The sequence below is a fragment of the Lagopus muta genome, chromosome 6, assembly GCF_023343835.1.
Source record: "Lagopus muta isolate bLagMut1 chromosome 6, bLagMut1 primary, whole genome shotgun sequence".
Taxonomy (NCBI): domain Eukaryota; kingdom Metazoa; phylum Chordata; class Aves; order Galliformes; family Phasianidae; genus Lagopus; species Lagopus muta.
Genome location: NC_064438.1, coordinates 4,135,509 through 4,153,495, shown reverse-complemented (window position 1 = coordinate 4,153,495; position 17,987 = coordinate 4,135,509). Strand labels below are relative to the sequence as shown.

The window sequence follows — 17,987 nt, the reverse complement described above, 5'->3', positions numbered from 1 at the left end:
GAGCTGTAATCATTAGAGTGAATGATCAATTTGTACATGCTTGAGGTACTGGAGCAATATTTTTACCCTTAATTTTACAGGTGAAATATTTTTCTACTACGAAGGATTGAGGATTAAAATTATAAACAGTCGGTAACATTGTTTTGTGTCTGTTCTTGGTCTCCTTTTAGTCATAATATTTATAGAAGCTTCTCTCTCACATACACTTTATTCTTACGCTCATCATATGCATGATGAGGTAGTGACTTTCTCGTTGATGTATCTTTGAATATAAGTGTTTTTTCTTTTCATTTCTGTACAGTGTTAGGTGTTGCAGGTTAGTTCCCTGTCTGGGTCTCTTCTGCCTTTCCAAGTCAGCTTGTACCTACTTCTGATTTTAAAAAATGAAATCTTGAAAGATGTCAGAACTTCTGTGTAGCCAAAATATTCTACTCTTCTGGTGGTTATCGATCTGATTGAAGGCATCTAGGGGTGTTCTATTTATTCTGTGTGTAGTTCCATAATTGCTCACTTTTTCCACACTTTGACTCTTCCCAACTTCTTTCAGCTGTTGAAGATTCCTGAAACTTTTGGAAAGGAGGAATATAGTACATTTGTCCCTTCTCTTGCAGAGTTCGAGCAAGGGCAGAATTTTCTGCTGGAGATTGTCTTTCCTCTTGAAGTGCAGCTGACACTTCTGCTCTTTAGAAAGCAGCTTGAGGAGATTGTATTTGAAATGCTATTCAGAGAGGCCCCTCAGCCATTTCTCTCTGGGGTCTCGGGTGCTTTGTCCTCTCACATATAATTTAGAGTGTGCTTAACAAGAAAGGCTCTGTTTAGCCCCATCCACTGTGACACCTGCCAATGCCGATGGGCCCTTTTCTGCAACAGAGCAAAAAGGTGGAATCTGTGCCTTGCTGCCAGCCAAGAACTTCCACCAGCCATTTGTAGATGAAAATCTTCCTGATGAGGGTTGGCTCCATCTTCTTCCTTTAGACAGGCTCTTCCTTTTGTGTGCAGTAGCTCGCTATCTGGAAGATGGATCAGAAACTTCCATTTTTGGGGATAAAGGTTTAGATTGAATTTGCAGCTCGATATTGCAGCTTGCTTGCTCTCAGGGTATTAGCAGTACTTTGCCACAGTTATAGTTCTTATATGGATTGGCAGCAGCTTTTACAGGCAGGCTGAACTTCACAGAAACCTAACTTAAAATGCACAGAATGAGAAAAATGCCTCTCTTGTAAAGGCTCCTGCTGAGCTGATAACAGTCTACAGGAAGACATCTATTTAAACAGAAATAAACATGCCTTGGGATGCTTGGATCCTATTTTCAGCTTTATTAAGCTATTTTCAGCTTTATTAAGAATGCTGTGTTTAATTTTTCCAGCATTTCCAGCCCCATTAATTTAGTTTACACCGCATTTGGATCAATTAGTGCTCTAGATGATAATGCACTATTTGCCTCTGCCTATTTAAAACAAGAGAAATAACAGGATGGATTTTCAGCATGTTAAAAGAATTTGGAGTTTGTCCAAAGATTCTGATTAGTACAAATGGTAAATTTCAGAGCCTGGCCAAATAGGAACAAATTTACCATGTTGGGTAACTGTCCAGTGGATTTATTTTCTCACTCCAGTGAGTTCTCATACCCACTCTTCTAGCAAAATCTTGGCTTCAAGGTGTTTTATCCCCAGTAGACATATTCTCATCAAGAGTGTCCTTAACAGGAATAGAAGCGAGTTAATAATAACAGAGATAAAGCCACCAAATATTCAGGGAGGGGAGGAAAAAAAAAACCACACTGCTTTCTAATGGCAGATTTTGAAAGACTTTCTGATGTGATTGCAGTGCTTCTAGAAACCAGTAGAGATGGCATTCAGCTTTCCTGTTGTCATAAAAGGTCTTCATACATTTTCTTATTGGAGATTAAAAAACATAGAGGTCACAACAGTGGGGAAACAAACTCTCCAAACAAGTAATGCATGATGTTATTTGCATAGCCAAAATGCCAGTATGTTAGATTTCCTTGTCATTTGATCTCTGGAACCCACCAGATATAATACAAATGGAGTCAAAGAAGTTGTGAATTTTCGTGTTTCATTTTTGGTTTAGAGAAATGCCTGCTATAAAAAGCAAAGGTAAGACATCAATTTTATTACACTTTTTGAATACAGTAGGGTGCATTTAGCATAGTAGTAGATCCTAATAACAACTGCTCCTGCCCTCTCCTTAAGAATATTGACAACACTGAATTGTAGCTATTATTGTAAAGTGATGCTTCCTACAGTTTTATTGGTGACATATGCACTATAAAATACTGAATTATCAAGGAGCAATATGTGATTTTTTTTCTGCCAGAGAAATATGACTCAACTTGGATAAACTACCTCTATCTATTTTTGGTGTAGAATCATTTTGGAAGTTGTTCTGTTGAGTTACAGTGCTATTCTTTTGCTTTTGCATGAGTGAATAGTATCACATTTCATCTGAGTCTTTTATTTTCATTGTTCCCATGGGGTACCTTGTTTATTTGTCTTGCTGCTGGCCCACTGCAACATGTTTTAGTTTGATGTGCTTGCTTACAAGTTTACACACGACGAGTCTTGTAATCTCATTTGCTTCACCAAACTTCATATGCAGAAACATTCCCATTTCACTGAAGCACCTTCTCGATGGCATAATGCAGATAAAGGCAGATGTAAGTCACTGTAAAAATTGCATTGTCATGCTGGATTTGTTGATTCATTCAGTGATAACAAAGGACAAAGCAATAGGTAAATGGCCTAGCCTGAATTCTTCCAAATACCTAACTGATGTAGAAGTATTTCCTTCCTTTATTCTCCTTTTGGAAATGTCAGGAATCAGAGCTCTCCTAAGTAACAGTGTTCAGCTTCTTACAATTTTAAATGCATATTTAAATGCCAATTGAGTAAATGTGGTTGCGAATCCTGAGAAAGCAAATTGCAAAAAAAAACCAACCAACCAAACAAACAAAAAAACCCCACAACCAACAAAAACCCTCAAAAAACTAATAAAAAACCCCCACCAAAACAAAACATGAAGCCAGTATTATTTATATAATTTATGTATTTATATTTATATTATTTATATATGATACTCTACTGAAAGACTTGCACTGTCTTTATCTTACCCTCATAGTTTTTTGAAGTTCTGCCACCCCCCTCGAGCTTGAGAATTACTGTGCTGGCTAACATGCCATATAGGCCACTGTTGAAAAGGTTTCTTTCAGGTAGACATAGAAGTCTCTAGCAGTACACTGTGAGCATGGCAGTGTGAGGAATTCTGCCCAGCTACAGACACTCTCAGTTCTGTGGATAACCAGATGACTTCAGACTCCAGGTTGCCATTCAGAAGAGAGAAACCACACACCCATCAGGATGTGCACTCCTGCACCATGGATTTTTCTCTGCAAAGGTTCAGGTCTGCTGTCCATTACTTTCCTTAAGTCTCTTTGGTGCCTTTACAAATGCAGAGCTCTGGCTTTGTAAACACGTCAGCTCAGGAAATCTTGGCATATCAGGTGCAGTGCGCACAAGAATGATGCTCGTGTTAACTAGAAGCTGGCTTTCTGTCCAGTGTATATTTTATTTAATGTTTTCTATTTATGTAACAACAAGATTTCATTATTCCGATTCTATCCAGCAGCAGTTTTTGTTTGCTGCTTATGATTGATTATATGCAGCGTAAGAGATTTAGTTCTTTTTGGTATGTAATGTTCGTATGGTGTAGAACAAACCTAGTAATTTTATTGAGACTTTCTGAAAACCCACAAATAAGCAGCAGTGTAACAATAGCATGCATAAAGGTTCACCGAGCTCTGCAGAAAGCTGCTTTTCCCCACAATTTGACTTCCCTTGTCAGTGCAGGTTAGAGCAGACCAGCTGATTGCTGCTCAGTGGAATCATACCTTTTTTACAAGATCAAACCTTGTTTCACTCAAAAACCATCTTTAAGCAGAAATGGCTTTTGTTCTCAGCCAACTGTGGGAAAAAATTCTCAGTTTAAGGTTTCAGAAATTGAATTTTATTTTCACTTGAAGGAAGATGGAGCAATTTCAAGGGGTTTCTTTACTCTGCTGGAGCAGAGTATTAGTGAAGCTGTAGAATATTTGCATTACTTGTTCTTTGATTGTTGTTTTTTTTCCCCTGGCACTATTAGATGTGTTTTCAGCTTAGCACATGTATAATTACAAACACAAATGTCTTCACAACAAACAAAGCCATGTTGTCTGAAGTATGTCTTAATGCTACACATACAGAGCTCATTCTTGGCTTGAGTAATACGCTTTGGTGTTCAGCTGTCATTTAAAGTTGTGCTTCGGATGCACTCATTTCCAGTGAGATATATGGGGAGTAGATTCTGTATGAGAGAATATATTGCAGTGATTTCACGAATCATGGTGTAGTAACGTTATATTTTCATCCCTGATGAGTGACATTTTAATATGGAAGTGAGTACCAAAGTATTGCACCGTTGCTTTGCACAGCACATTCTCCTTTACCATAATTTGCACTAGATAGTTAAAATAAACGTCACCTCAAGTGGTTTCCTTCCCTGTCCAGATTGTGATTGCTCCTAATAACGTTGGAATATTTGAAGGCGCCTTTGCATCAGCGTGTAAATCCAACCTATTTTTTATTTTCAACTGCAAGTTTTTCCTCTCTGCCTGCCTGCTGATGCTTGAAGCACAATATTTTAAAAGTTAATTCTCCCAGACGTCACTCCTATTTGTGACTTGCTTCAAACAGCACATGCTTTGTGGAGCTCATTTGCGTGTTCTTTTAAGATGTGCTTGAGATTCAAAACGTATCTTTTCTGAAAATATTTTTTAGAACAAAGACTTGAGCGAAACCAATATAAGCTCCAGTATAGGCTGCTTATAGGCACGAAGGGCACGAAGTCAGGGATTCAGGTTGTTTGTGTTTTGTAAAGTCGGCAGCTTGTTATCAGCCAGAGCTGCTGCTATTGGATTGCTGAGACCCTTAGTGTGAGGGATGTTAAGAACAGAAACATGCAGGTGTGGAAAGTGGAGCTGTTCGAAAAATTGTTTCACTGGCTTTCATAGAAGCCACTCACAGCAGGCAGCTGGAAAAGCTAACAATTAAAATGAGCCTTACATCCTTTAAATCACAACTGATGTGGGCCATACGGTACACCATTTTGTCTTTGTCCACATGACTTCTTCTGCCTTACAGTCAGCATGATGCTGCCAGAGGTTGCACAGTGGCTCTTGTCATTCTTCTGTGCTTTAGGTTGCAAACCTGGGGCATCTTTGTGTGCATAACTGCCAAATGTATGAAGAATACATATACAATTGAGTCTGCTAAGAGCAGGCTTAGCTGCTTGTTGTTATTCAGAGAAGCATGATGTTATGAGCAGTAGAAGCATGTGCTGGAGCAACAAAAATAAAAGCCGTACCCTTGCTAGTTCCTCACACAGCATTTAATGGGTATGAGGCAGTTTAGTCATGATACTGGGAAACTGATACATCTGTTAAGAGAAAGTACATTCTATGCACCATAAAATTAAATGTTGCATTGCCAAGCAATGCACCGAGTATTCTTTCAGTCAATTTTTGCAAATTAAATATTGTGAAATGATATCGTAAGAAGGTGATGCTGGAAGTCTATTTTGAAAACGTATTCCACTGGGAGCACGCACTACTTGATAGGAAGATTGCAGCTTCCATTTAAGCAGCTTTGTTTTTTTCTACATTAAAAATATATTGTGTACTGTTTGCAGGCTATAGCATAGAAGGATATTTCACATTTATGTTGAACCTTATCATTCTAAATGAATCCCGAGTACTAAAAATATCTATAGAGCATATGCTCTGTGGCACTAGCAAACTCTATTGACAAGCTGTGAGGTAAACATGCAGGATCTGGAACATTCTGTGTACATCAGGGAGGAAAATTTTGGTCAGGCACACCAACCTTGAAGTACTGTGCACCTTTGAACCAGCAAGTTTGAGGGACACCACACCAATGTAGAGATTATCTCATTACTTTGATTTTTTGAAGCACAACGACATCGTGCTAGTGGCCATCCAGCAAAATACAGAGCAGCTGATGCAGAATCGTTGCTGTTAGATCTGTGGCCACATAGGCTTTTCTCTGTAAGAAGCAACCAAGGATCTGTATTTCATCTTCGTCTCCCTTTGCACTTCCCCTACCTTTGACTTCCTAAAGCATTTTCCATAGGGAAATATCAGAGAAAGGGAGCAGATGGCAGAAACTTCAGTCAGCACTACACATTCTTCTTAGCTATTAGCTAAGATGTTGGTGTGGTTTTGTGTCTGTAGGAACACAAGTCAATGGCATGCTCCTATAAATTGCCACAGAAATGTATTCCTCAGAGTCTTGGAGATTAAGAATTTTGGGGGTAAGTTCTTAGTCACTATGTAAACTGATTTAGTTTTACTAATTGACATGAGCAGTATGTGGCCCCGTGGGTTTCTACAATGCTCTTGGCTCAGCCAAAGATTATGCAAGCATGGATTGTGTTTGCTTTTCTGCTCTTACTTGTTAAATATGTTCTTTTTTAAATTATATTTCCGTAGTCGACTCTTTTCTTAAAAAAAAAAAAAAAAAAAGAAAAGAAAAGAAAAAGTGCCTTGCAGGTTCAGGTTCTTAATGTGTCTGCCTCACTGGGGGGTTGTAGGGCTTAATTGTTTATAATGTGGAAAAGCTTGAGATGAAAGGAATCATGCAGTAGCAATGTATTATGATGATTATAAGGCTGATGGCGATGCATATCACACCTGCTGTCACACCAGCTTGAGCAAAAGCAATCTAAACCTTTATGCTGAAATTCCAGCATAGTGGAGAGAACAATATCTGTGTTTTCAGTTATTTTTCAGTGAAGTTTCAGTTCTCAGTGTGTTTTCTCCATTGAAAAATCTTGTGGCTATCTCAGCTGAGAAGATCAAAATTTATTCTTTTTATCTTATTTCCTTACATCGTAGGATAAAACTTACCTGATAAGATTATCCCAGGTAAACTGAGATGACCATATGAACCGGTCTTTTGCCACTGGGAAAATGAAAATAATTGCTAAAAAGCTACATTTTTTTTCCCCTCAAGAAAACTCTGCTTTTCTGGTAATGCTTTAGCTACTGTAAAGCCTTCTAATTGAAAATGCAGATAAGCACTGACGTTATTTCCATCCTATTAATAGTTATTTGAGTTCTCTTTTTAATCCAACAAATGCAAAGGTCAGAAGAGTAAAAGAGTGTGCAAGTCATCCAGACCAAAGTGCTGTGATATGCCTTAGCAATGTAATTTAATCTTTTTTTTTTTTTTTTCCTTCATTGTTTTCTTTATCATTCTTGCTTTCCCTTATATAAACTTGATATGATTGAGACAGAATACCCTGGAGTATTGCTAATGGGATACAGAGCTTTTCATCTCTTGGCTGCCAGCTTGGCGGTCTCTTAGTGAATACAGTCCTTTATCTGTTAGAGACTGCAAGGTAAGCTAGATTTTACAAATGGAGATTAACTCTTACTTCTTTTCCTTAGTGGTGAAATGTCTACATCTAACATGGCATCTTTCTTGATAAGGAGTGAGGATTGGATGGGTATTGTGTATGAGCTCTGAACGCTTCCTACAACGGGAAAACAAACAGGCTAAGCAAGACCTTCCTTGCCAGAGGATTCTGATCTCTGAAACTGACAATTCCCATCTTCCGTGTGTTGAGTTCAACAAAATGCAATCATCCTTTGAAAAAGGCATTTTATTTCGGGTGGAATGGCTTGGCAGAATTAATGTGATTTAAAAGATGATGCAAAAGCCCATTAAAAAATATTTTCAGAGGTAATGTTCCTTGCAGCACACCAGAAGTATAATGTTAAGACGAGAGGTAACTCTTCAATTCTAATGTGTTTGTTTAAAGTTACTGCTCCATGTCTAGTAATGTCCTCACAGAATCACAGAATTGTAGGGGTTGGAAGGGACCTCCAGAGATCATCGAGTCCAACCCCCCTCTTTACATATCCTTGATCCACCAGGAGTGCCAGTGTTGTTTTATTTCATATTTTCTTCTTCTACCTTCCAGTATTGTCACTATTGGGTAGCTGCACAGAAAGTGGGGTATTAGATCAAGTAATCATTTGTAGGGTTTAGCTATCAAAACAAGTACGTGTTTTCAGTTTCAACTGTTGGGCTTGGGAGATTGCAGCAGCCTTTACAATAATACTACTGAGTTTAACACTGTAAAGTAATGTGTTTACTTCCAGCCAAAAGTAAAAATGCTCTTCCTGAAGTTTCTTTACAATTTCAAAACATAATGCTCTTCGTAAATACCACAAGGTGTTTTATAGATGCTAGGTGTTTTTTTTTTTAATGGCTATTCAATATTCAATTCTTTTTAATAATATACTTTTGAAGATGTTTTTTGAGATAGCTGGGTATCTTTTTATTAAATTGCATAGAGTACCTTTAATGCTACTTCTTACAGGTAAATAAAGTTATGCTTTATTGGCGAAGGCCCCAATCAAGTCTTCTAGGTAAAGCAAAAAAGTGGAATCATAGAATCGTAGAATCCTTAGAGTTGGAATGGACCTTTAAAGATTATCTAGTCCAACTCCCCTGCAATGAACAAGGACATGCACAGCTAGATCAGACTGCCTAGGGCCAGATCCAGCCTCACCTTAAAAGTCTCCAGGGATGGGGCATCTATCATCTCTCTGGACAACCTGTCCCAGTGCCTCACCACCCTCACTGTAAAAGACTTTTTTCCCTTAGATCCAACCTAAATCTACCCTCTTTAAGTTTGAAACCACTTTCCCTTGTCCTATCATAACAGACTCTGCTAAAGAGTCTGTCCCCTTCTTTCTTATAGTTCCCTTTCGATACTGAAAGGCTGCACTCAGGTCTCCCCAGAGCCTTCTCTTCTCCAGGCTGAACATCCCCAGCTCTCAGCTGGTCCCCGTAAGAGAGCTGTTCCATCCCCTGGATCATTTCTGAGGCCCTCCTCTGTACACGCTCCAACAGGTCCATGTGTTTCCTGCCCTGAGGACTCCACATCTGGATGCAGTACTCCAGATGCGGCCTCACAGTGCAGAGCAGAGCGACAGGATCACCTACCTCGTCCTGCTGGCCATGCTTCTTTTGATGCAGCCCAGGATATAGTTGGCTTTCTGGGCTGCAAGGGCACATTGCTGGCTCACATCCAGCTTCCCATCCACCAGTACCCCCAGGTCTTTTTCTGCAGGGTTGCCTCGACCAAGTGCAAGATCTTGCATGTAGATTTGTTGAACTTCATGAGGTTCACCTGGGCCTGCTGCACAAGCCTGTCTAGGTCCCTCTGGATGGCATCTGGTCCCTTTGGTGTGTTGACCACATCCTACAGCTTGGTCTCATCAGCAGACTTGCTGTGGGTACACTTGACCCTACAATCACGGTCACTGATAAAGATATTAAAGAGTTTCAGCTCTTGAACTGACCCTTGTGGGACACCATCTGTCACCAATCTCCATCCAGACATGGAGCCATTGACCATCCCTCTCTAGGCTCAATCCTACTAGATTCCTGGGGGATGAAAAACTTAATGTGAGCCAGCAGTGTGCTCTTGCAGCTCGAAAAGCAGATGATATCCTGGGCTCCATCAGAAGAGGGGTGGCAAGCAGTTACAGGAAGGTGATTGTTCCTCTCTCTTCTCTGCTCTCCTGAGGCCCCATCAGGAGTACTGTGACCAGGTCTGTGGCCCCAATACAAGAAAGACCGGGAGCTGTTGGAGAGGGTCCAGAGGGGGGCCACAAAGATGATCAGGGGTCTGGAGCACCTCCCCTACAAAGACAGGCTGAGGGAGCTGGGCTTGTTCAGCCTGGAGAAGAGAAGGCTGTAGGGTGACCTCATTGCAGCCTTTCAGTACCTAAAGGGAGCCTACAAACAGGAGGGGAATCAACCCTTTGAAAGGGTTGATAACTGCAGGACGAGGGGAAATGGTTTTAAGTTGAGGGAGACAAGATTTAGGTTGGATGTCAGGGGGAAATTCTTTACAGAGAGAGTGGTGAGGTGCTGGAACAGCTGCCCAGAGAGGTTGTGGATGCCCCATCCCTGGAGGTGTTCAAGGCCAGGTTGGATGGGGCCCTGGGCAGCCTGGGCTGGTATTAAATGTAAAGATTAGCAGCCCTGCATGTGGCAGTGGGGTTGGAGCTTATGATCTTGAGGTCCCTTCCAACCCAAGCCATTTTATGATTCTGCAGCCAGTTCTTCATCCTTTGAACAGTTCACCCCTCAAATCCATATCTTTCCAGTTTGGAGAGAAAGATGTGTGGGGTGCCACTTCAGAGGCCTCACTGAAGTCCAGATAGTTGACAAAAAACTTATGTACCTCAGCTTTCTCCTCGTCTGTCGTTACCAGCTTGTCTGTGTCACTCACTAGGGGTGGGTACGCCTTCCTGGACTTTCCTTTTCTGGTTGAGATATATGTAGAAGCCTTTTTTGTTCTTTGTGGCATCCCTTGCCAAGTTAAGTTCAAGCTGGGCCTGTAGTCTGTACATATGTAATATTTGGGTAGAATCCTGTTAGTCTTAGGCTGAAAGAACGTGGAGCAGAGTGCTGGGATCCAGATAACTGGAGACATACACAGAATGTAATGTGCACTGCAGGAAAACTGTTCTTAGGTTGTCTGAATGTTCCATATACTGCACTGGGTTCTAACAGACCTACGATTGCTTGCGCTGGTTACTGAATTCTGAGTTTTTTCAGCAAATTCAATGGGATTTTAATCAAGGTTTTGTTAAGGCTGTGATAATCCATCAGATTAGGCAAGGGAAAATGCTTATATTGTGTTTCTAGAATGCGTTTATTTATCTTTAAATTGGGATTGATTAAGCACAACTGATTTCTGAAGAGACTGAGAGCAACTGTATTGTGGCTGAAATGGAAGCACATTAGAAAGTTCATATCTTACCTCTCTTCTGCTGCTGCATGTTGGGACAAACGGAACTGCACCATGTTGTGATAATTTATTGTCTTTAGTTTTCCCAGTTAGGTTTTGATGAAGAGAAAACATTGCTGTAATACTTACAGTTTTTAGTAAAGAAAGAAAGGAAGAAAACGGGAATACACACGTTGTATTGATATGCTACAAAGGAAAACCCCAGCAGTATGGTATTCCATTTCTTGTTCATCAGAAAATATTTTAGGTGAAAATTTTATTAATCACGATGGATAACTTCCACATCCAAAAGGAAGCTCTAATACTGTTTTAATACAAAGGAAATAATGTTTATCACTGTGATTCATTGTACTAATTTTAAAGGAGTTGATGTTTTATTCATCAGAAAAACCCAACAAAAAATCCACCAGCCAAACAGCACCTGAGCCCATCCTGCAAGCACTTGGGTGAACGGCTTACTTCTGCAGTACAAATGGCCACGACTTGATTGCCTATCAGTCAAGCAGAACACCAAGAGAATTTAACATCATTTAACAGCAAAGGAAGGGCCTGCATGGAAGAGTCAGCGCCTTTTGAGAGAGACGCTCAGGCTTCCAAATTCACTTCAGTCTTAATTTCAAAAGTGCTGTATGACAGAGCAGTAGGTACTTGAAAAGATTGACTGTCAAAGCAGCTCAAATAATCTAATGTCAATCTTTACCACAGTAGTTTACTACTTTGGTAAATACTATATATGCAAATACATGAGCAGATAAAATCGTGCATACACACGCACTACAATATTCACCCATCATTCCTACGTGATATACTCACTGTTACTTACAATCCTTCCAGATACTTTTCTGTTTTGTCCATTTCCTTCACTCTTAGTGTGCATTGCCTCAAGTTTGATTGAACTCCTTCACGTTTTTCGGAGTGCTTTGATCAAACACTTTTCCAAACCCAAATTTCAAGATCACTGATCTTTGTTCATACTTAGCTTTAAGGAATAGTTTTGTACTTGCAGGATTTGAATAAGTGGGTAGGCATTACGCTCATTTCATTTTTGTATGTAATGTTACTCTTACATGTGTATTCTCTATAAATATAAATCAGGAATAACAGTTTTACAATCAGCTGTTGGAGGCCTGAGATTTATAGGCTCTTCCTGAGTTGAACTAATGCATACCTCATGCATACCGTGTATGAATTCTCATGTGTAAATTACATCGGAAGTCACTCACAAAGGTGAGGAACTGCGTGTCTGAGGAGTTATCTTCTGGTATCAGATGTATTTGTGTGCTGATTGTCAGGCTGATCCACGCTCCCCTTTCTACTCCAACACGAGATGAAAATTTTCCATTTGATTCTTTTGCACAGTGTTTTTTCCTGCCAGATACGGCCTTCTCTGACTCCAGCCTGCTGGAAAAAGGCAGCAGTGGCATTTGGCAGAGTTTGTGTTGAATAAGTCACGCCCTACATCCAGTGGTTGTAGTTCACTGAACCTAGGAGAGTTTTGTGCTTTTATAAATGGTACCATCACACTTGAGTACAGTGAAAGAGAGTAGAACCTCTCCTGCACTCTTTGTTTCTGTGCTTTCTCTTTACTTTCTCAGCTGTCCTCTAAGCCTACCTCAGCAACTGGTATCTTCTGATTATTCTGGTATTTGGCTAACACAGTTGGATTGTTATCAGCTATGACCTTGTGTGTACTTGGCTGAGAAAATTCAGTCAGCTAATGAAATTGTGGTCTTTCCATCAATTGATTATCAAATTGCTTGTGTGGCTCAGTTACTCCATCTCTTCCAAAAGTCAGCATGTTTTTTTTTTACCCACGCAGCCTGTGCCTGACCCCTTCCTCACGTTTCCTGAATGTCCCCTTTTTCACTTGACGTACATGTAGACTTGGAATTCAGACAAATACCACCATTTTACAGATCACCTCATTGAAAATAAATCAGTAAGATGGCATTTCAAATACATGTGAGAAGTCAATATGACTTTCTCTTTTATAGCACCCAGTGCAGCAGCCTCCAGAAATCTGCTGATTTAGGAGGAAAACAGAGATGATGTAAAGTTTGGGTCAGTGCTTGCTGAGGCAGTGACTGGAAGGAGTGTTCTACATTTCAGGTAGGGAATTCAGCACTGAGCAGAAGCCTGCACTGGGCACCTGCAAAAGGTGTATTTGCTGATACTTTTCTCCATAACTCCCTGTACCAATACATAATCTTTGAATAAGTGTGTCAGGCTGAAGCTCTAATTGAGGTCTTCTAGAAAGTGGCTGTAGGTTTAATTGTAAAACAGTATTGTATGGCTTCATACCCGTTTTTGACTATGAAGTACAAATTCCTCTTTTTGCTGTATCTGCTTACATACTGAAACTGATGTTATTATGAGGCCAGCTATGGTTCTGGATGAATGTGAGCACCCAGTACTTTGGGGTCAAAAATGCAAAGAAGGTGATATTTTGTGTGCTGTATAGAGGGCATGGGCTCACATTCAGCTGTGTTGCAATTGATGCTGCCAACTGAAAACCCATTGCTAAAGCACTCGCTATTGAACCTCTCTTACCCTTTATGCTGTCAAATTGAAGAGGACTGCTGCTTAGTAAACAAATTGTACAGATGCTCTTAGAACATTGGTCCTTGCTACTTCCTGGTGCTGCTGAGACAAAGAGAAAGCAAGGACTATCCATTCTGGACAGTTACTTGTGAGTTCAAATATTTGCTCATGCTCAAGTGGAAGAAAAGAGACCCTAAATAAATTAGGTGTTTCTATTTTAATGGAGTTACTTTTTTTGAAAATTAGTGGACAGGTAGGATAAAGAAAAAGAAAAGGAGTACAATAAATAACAGTCATGCTTGCATTATATTAGGTCATATAGTAGGTCTTGCCTATATTAGCTATATTATACCTATGATATAACTGTATGTATGCCCGTGGTATGTTGTGGTGGCTGATGTATTTAGCTGTGGATGTGTGAACTGTGCTGCACGAAAGCAGTGCTGAGAAACAGGCCTATTAAAAGGTACATTTATTAAATGTATCTCAATATATGAATTTTTATAAAATTAATTTTGTGATAAAATTAATTCTATGGTATATCATTGTTACTTTATTGGAAAGTTAATTTTGGTGTGGATCAGGAAATAGTATTTAATATATGTCAATTTTACTAGGGAAAGTGACTTGTATCTCTTCACAGTCAAGTAATTTTCCTATAAATTTGTAGGATAATTACTTTTATTTGTGCTTTTCTTTTAATAAAAATGTGAATTATTATAATAGATATTTTCACTATATGTTATATAATATCTAATAATTACTGTCTTACGCTTAGAAGTAAGAATAAGAGCTCTCTCAAAATGAGAGTTACACAGTGCAGTACCTGCTTCCACATAGCAGCACGGTGAAGTACTGAATTGTACTACCATACAAACAGGATAGTGAAGGTAACTTCTTTAGCTTTTTGGGAAAACAGATTGGAACCCCAAAGCCAAACTGCCTAGCTTTTTCTGAGTCTTGTAAGTAGAGTGCTCAAGAGAGGCTACAATTTTCAGTACTAAGCATTTGAAGCTGTACTTGACGTGCTGCTTCCATCCTGGCTGTCTTATGCATTGGCATCTAGATCGAGGAAAGAAGAAATAGAACAAAAAAAACCCAAAACAATAAAACAAAACAAAAGTTTCTTGCCTTCCTCAAAAAAGAAAAAAAAACAACCCAGCATTAAATTATTCTTTTCCTTCTTGGGGATGTCCATAATACCCTCAACTGGGAATGGAGATAATTGTATTTATCTGGATGGGCCTGTACTCCGTAAATAAGTTGACTGTGGATGTGCAACTTGAGCATGTGCAGGACATGGTGCCAAGTTTGCTGCTTTTTTTTTTTTTTTTTTTTTTTTTTGGATCTGTAATGTAAGAATTTCTTGTCCCTGCAACGTTCCACAAAAATGGCAAATTGAGCAGATTCATCATTTTGATTGCTTTGTACTTGACAAATCTACCAAGGAGGAAATCAAAAATCCAGCTCCTCTGCAGAGAAATTTTATCTATTTAGGAAAGATCTTTATATGATAAAGGCTTTGACTATGGAGGAAGAAATCCATTAGCATTACAGAGAGTAATGTTCACTTGGGCAGAAATCTCTTGACGTTAGTAGATTCTGTTTCCTTTACAACAAAGGTTTACTGTCATAGCCTTTACTGTAATGGCATCTTCTCTTAATTTTCCTCACGAAACCTTTATTGCAAATTCAGTAACCATATTCCTTTTCAACAAGATTTCCAGACTGAAAATACTTTCAGAGGCAGGATCTACTTATGGGAATACATTAGAAGAATGATTGAACTGTGATTTATTTTTCTTGAGTTAACTTTTTCTGAGCAGGAAGGAGACTACAGCCAAGGTTTGTAATTGGGAGCTCTGAGGTACTATTGGGGCTTTTTCCAGCCATAATAGAGTTTTGATATTGGAGGGTCTAAACTACGGTGCAAGTCATAGATCTCCCAGCCCCTAAGATGTATGACAAACCATAAGCACCAAAGCAGGTAGTTTTATGAGAGCATGGATACTCCAGTTGATTTACTGTTCAGTCACAGCTGCTCCCTGTTGGGTCCTCTGTTTTGTGAGTAAGGTGTGAGTACAGAAGTGATGTAAAGATTTTCCTTAATTGATCCCTCCTACTGAGAGTACAAAGGAAAAACACCATTGCTGGGAAATAATTAATTTTGATAAAATATTCTAAAAGTTTTCAGTCAGAGGCAGAAATCTGTTAAAGAAGAAAGTTCAAATGAGTGAAGCTGGTAAAATTACAAGCAGTTGAAATTGGGTTGCTGTCATAATGGATTTTGAGTATTCTTAACATTCAGAGCTGTGCTATCAGCGCTGCCTGAGCTCTCATTTCTGACAGTTCAGAAAAGTAGCCTTCAGACAAACGTGCTGATTTTGTAACTGTGTTCACAGATTTGTGGTTTTGATGTTCTCTCTTCCTGCAGACCTACAATACAGGAATTAGAGGGTTTGTAGAAGAGTCATTTGAGGAACAGCAGGGTAATTGTGGGCGTCTTCCTTGGCATTTCCTTTTCTAGCATAAAAAGAAAGAAGCAACCTCCGCCACCAAAGCCTGAGCAACCAAAACAAGCCATTCAGAGCAGCTGGTCTGGATTACAGGGACCTTTTCAGCTTCTACAGAAATTGAAAAGAAGCATTAAATTCTTTCATTCTTCAATCATTGCCCAACTTCTTCCACAGTTGCATACTCATTCTGACATCCCTGTGACAGGCTGCTGCCTGGGTGACTCCTCCGTACTGAGCAGTACAGGATCTTGTAACACTGTGATCCCTATAGCTTTTTGTTTGTTGTATATTTTTGTGGGTTTTTTAAAATAAGATGAAATTACTACATTATATGGTACGTAAAGGAGAGATGAATTTCAAAAGGCTTAACAAGAGCTCTGTCATGTTTGCCTACGCACACAGGAGGTGTGCTTGGGGATTGGTAAGCAAGAAGGATCAGGAGGACCCATGGCAGGCATCCCATTTTCTCTCCCAGATACCAACATCATGCCTAGCAGTGCCTGCAGGTAGTAAGACTCCCCTGCTGCAGATGGAACATCAGTTTTGCACTTAAAAGATCTCCAGAAACCCAGAAACCTTTTCCTCCTATTTATTTTAAAAGAAAACAGAACAAAACGTGAGTGCACTGTGCATGCCTCGAGATAGATATATTGTAGGAAGCAAACACTGCACTGTATTGGTTATGGTGGCAAAGTGTGATTGCTTTTACTCAAGCCCCATCAATAAATGCATCTCTCCTCAGCTCTGATGACTTCCAGTGGACATGTGTGATTGTTATAGATAATGTTTATTTTTTTTATGACCTTTATTACTTCTACTTTAAGAAGCTTGTTCTTTCACTGCACGTATGTGGTTGTTATAGAAAATAAATATACAGATTTTAAATGCTTTATTACTTCATTTGAGAACTTGGTATAGTTCTTTCCCTGTTCAATGTGGTACATATTGCGAAGAAACTATTCACTTTTTTTTTCAGTGAGGCTGATTATATTTTCCTTTCTTTGCCCTTTATGTCTGCTTTGCCACAAGCTCCGATTCTTTTGTTGTTGTGCAGAAGCATCACTAATTCAATCTCTGGTTCCTCTTGTTTTCAAATAATAATAAAAAGAAGTAGATGAATTTAACTGGCACCTTTTCTGAGTATGCTGAGACTAGAAGTGAGCAAACTCTCTCAAGAGCTACAGCAGGCACCTTTTACATCTCATCATGTTTTTCATATTTTCTTTCTTACTACTAATTTCAGCTTCCTGCAAATTCATACTTTTCTACAAGTATTTAATGAGAAAGAATCCCCAAGTGCTGTTCTTAAATCTTATTTCCCTTTTAAGTGGTTTGAAAATAGATATATTTCAGCAGATTCGCATCTGTGTGTCTGTGAGCAGGAAGTGTTACTGGACAAGAGCAGTGCTTTCTCCACACCATTGCCTTGTGCCAGTCATAGGAGAGCTGATGTTCCCCTCTTTCCATCTTCTCCAAATCACTTCAGCTTTCCTCTGCCCATGTTATCCTGCACAAAACAGTATGATGTGTTGCAGATTATATTAGAGTACATCGGTCTCTGAGTTCCATGAAGATAAGATGATGTGCTCTTTTGCCTCTAAGCAGTTAAAAATTACAAAAGATGCTTCCTAGTCCTCAGCACTGTCCTCTTTTTCTTTTAAGTGCAATGGAAAACAAATCTAAAACATTTATTCTGTTATCTAGCACTTTAGGCTTTTTCATAGCATTTGTAACATCTTTTTGCCAATGCTCCATCTGTGATTTTAGCTTGCAGAAAACACTTTTCAATTCTGTTATTAGCTTAAATGCAGAGAGCTACTGTTTAAATATTAATTGTAACTTCCTTCATAAGTGCAGTTAAGCTCACTGATTAACTTGTGAAGTTCAATATCTATCTAGGAGAGAGTGAGGACTGTGTTTGTGGGTTCAGGGCCCACACTTAGCCTTAACCAAGTTTTTGTTGGAGTGAGCAGTGCCAAAATGATCATGTCCTGATGCTTGCAAATTCCTTTCCTCTTCCCT

The 17,987-nt window shown here is 39.4% G+C and overlaps 1 protein-coding gene across 3 annotated transcripts in view; it reads left to right on the top strand.

Moving 5' to 3' along the window:
- NELL1 (neural EGFL like 1) overlaps positions 1-17,987 on the top strand; it is a 293,522-nt gene that overhangs the window by 211,389 nt on the left and 64,146 nt on the right. The window lies entirely within an intron of this gene.